The sequence below is a fragment of the Mytilus edulis genome, chromosome 11 (assembly GCF_963676685.1).
Source record: "Mytilus edulis chromosome 11, xbMytEdul2.2, whole genome shotgun sequence".
Taxonomy (NCBI): domain Eukaryota; kingdom Metazoa; phylum Mollusca; class Bivalvia; order Mytilida; family Mytilidae; genus Mytilus; species Mytilus edulis.
In genome coordinates this window covers 76,680,915-76,684,116 of record NC_092354.1, presented here as the reverse complement: position 1 = coordinate 76,684,116, position 3,202 = coordinate 76,680,915, and the positions used below count along the sequence as shown (strand labels likewise).

The 3,202-nt window shown below is 31.3% G+C and overlaps 1 long non-coding RNA gene across 1 annotated transcript; it reads right to left on the bottom strand.

The window, feature by feature from the left end:
- Nucleotides 1-1,558: 1,558 nt before the first annotated feature.
- Nucleotides 1,559-2,967, bottom strand: LOC139496312 (uncharacterized). The gene is made up of 2 exons (XR_011657601.1): nt 2,766-2,967; nt 1,559-1,744 (listed from the first exon to the last, which is right to left on the bottom strand). It is a non-coding gene; the product is annotated as an uncharacterized lncRNA (long non-coding RNA).
- Between the last annotated feature and the right edge of the window lie 235 nt (nt 2,968-3,202).

The following is a 3,202-nucleotide window of genomic DNA, read 5'->3' as shown; positions in this document are numbered from 1 at the left end:
CGATTTGTCATATATTTGTATTTCGTCAATTTGTTTTTTACATAAAAAAATTATACTACATGAATTAGTAAGTTAGTTTTATCGTTTGAATAGTTTAACATTTTTCATTACGGGGCTTTTAGTTTTTGACTCTGCAGTATGGGCTTTGCTTATTGTTGAAGGCCGTATGGTGATCTCGTGACTTATAATTGTAGATGTCTATGTCCTTTGGTCTCTTGTGGAGAGTTGTCTCATTGACAAGTATACCACATCTCCGTATATTAGGATCCAAGCTACAGTTGTTTTTTTTTCAAAAATAAAGTGTTCAGTGTTTAATATGTATCATTCAGTATTTACTTCAACGTTTTAAACAAGTTTTACTAAAGCCGTATGTTTTATCTCTTTCTTAAAAATACTTTAAATATACTGAACTCCGGTGAAAATTTAAATCAGAAAGTCCCTAATCAAATGGCAAAACCAACAGCTCAAACACATCAACGAATGGATAGCAACTACTATTATCCCTACTTGGTACAGGCATCTTCTTGTGCAGAACATACATGATTGAACCTGTTGTTATGGCTAGCTAAACCCCTCACTTGTATGACAGTCGCATCAAAAATTCATTATATTGACAACGATGCGTGAACAAAAGAAACAAAAAAAAACAGACATACTAGTAACAGGTAAAAAAGTAAAAAAAAGGGGTACAGCAGTAAACATTGTGTAATAATCCTTATCACTATAAAAACAAACACTTATGTAATAATAAAGCTCAAAAAAGAATATATCAAATTTAACAAACTCTTCCACTGCTTTTTTTATAATATGATTTATCTATGCTTAATCCATCCATGAAGAATTGAAAGATTTTAAGTACTGGGACCAAATCATTACCCTGACGGGCACCTGGTTAGGTTAACACATTGTTTGAACAAAACATTCAGATTCACACAACTTATTTTTATATGGAGACAAGAAAACACTTAATACTTCACCGGGACCGCTCAAATATAAAATATTTAAAGTAAGTGCATGTTTAGCTTCTGCGTACATGACAATCAAAATGAACAAAACGGGAAATGACAAAGAAGATATACCTTGTCGTGGTGTAATGAACATACTACTGATAAAGGTACATGCAAGTATAAAGGATTGTTTCTCGATGGACGAAAATCATAGCAATATTATGTACTTAAAAACAATTCACAGACAAACTGATCTTAAGAAAAAGCTATTATTGAGAAAATAACTCGTGTTTGTGTTTTACTCAATACTGTGGATTGATTATTTCTCGTTGGATACCAATTGCCGTGTGTTTCTTTTTTACAGGTTAACCGCAAATTTAAATTTTCAACAAATTACAAATTTTATATTGGTTTTGTACATGTTGCATACAGAGATCGTCTAAATCACGAAATCAATACTGAAAAACTAATTTATTTCTATCCACAAAACTGGATGAATCCACAAATATATGAACAAATTGCATTTCATGATGCATATAACATGTATAAAAACACACAAAAATAAATATAAAAAAATCCGTTTTAACTTTAGACAAAAAAACATTGAAATATCAGTTACACACATCCCTACATGTTCAGATAACATACAATTAAAGTCACCGGCGTAGCATTTAAAATCGATTTCCATAGAATTTTGTATTTATCTTCTTCATACATGTACGGCGTTGCTAGAGTATGTTTCTCAACCATCCAAACTTGTCTGTTTTTTGTCCTTGCATCTTTTATTGGAACTCGCACTGACAAAAGAAAATCGTAGAAAAAAAGATACGTTATAGCAAATTAATATACCAATTCAATTTCGTGAAAGCAAAACATGACAAATATAGGTATACTTTATATTGCAATATGTCTTATGTTGTTGTTTCTATAAGATCAAGTTATGAAAGCACTGCTATAAACGGTATGCTCATCAAGCTATCTGGAGAGAATTGGTGTTAATGTGCGATATTTCCGATTGCTTTGTTCAATCACACCTTCCACTCGAATAGTTCTGAACAAACTATAAAATTGGCAACTATTAATATTATTATCATTGTCCTCATGACGTCGATGACAATAAAGTCTTTGCATGTGCTTTTTGTTGTAATAGAACAGTGTGCTGCAAAACACTGCACTATATATCAAAAAGTACTGTCGAATTATATATCAGGTACGGCGGTACAGTAAGACATGTGTATACAGAGTAACATCACAAAATGGTTGCCCTGTTAGCTTGTTTACAAAGTTGTTGGTGTGTTTATGAGTTATTGTAAGCACATACTATTGCCGAGCTTGGTAACGTTTGGTCACACAGTTCTTTAATTGTTTTTAAGCAATCGACGATTTCAAATGTTAGGTTTTAAGCTTTCCTTAACAAGGTTTATTGAGAAAAGTACTGCAGGCGCATGGAATGCATAACGCGTTCTTTTCTTCGTTTTTACAGCATTTAGCACTCACCAAGGTTATCATCGGCTCAATTTTTAGTACTTCGGTTATGAATTTATATTTTAGTGTAATTTGAACTCCCACTTGTTGAATTGTTTGGGAAAATACTGAATATACATGATATAGGGTCGGAGAATAGACAGTCGATTCATACAGTAAGAAAATGTTAGCGAAATAAACAATACCCTATAAAAGAATGTAGTGGATCAATCCAGTGGGAAAAGTTATGTACAAATAAAACTTTTAAAGGGACTTAACGACCATTGTCGAAAATGGGTAGCAAAAAGCGTGTTTCCATAAATCGTATGCTATAATTAAGCTCAAAACTATTACCTTTTCTTGTCCTTTATTTTAGCAGTACACTCCGCATCACGCTCATCTCATGTTTATGTCGGATTTAGTTTATATGCTCTGGTCATACGTACATACAATAATAAAATGATACCTTCAATAAATTATTTGCATAATTTTCTTTATTAGCATCAGAATACAAATTTTCTTCAATAAATTTGAAATGTCAGAGATTCATAAATTAAATGTTTTAAAACAAGTATTCATACTTGTATATATAATGCAAACAATTAGTAAATTAATAAGGTTTAAAATGTTTGTATGTTGCTTTAATATGATTAATGAAAAAACCATTTAAAGGAAGAAAGACTATACATACTATACAAAAGTGCTTACAAGGCATACTATGAACAATCTCTGAAAATAGAATGTGTAAGATTTCTTTTCGGAAATCATTTTTATGCTGAGATAAAAATTCT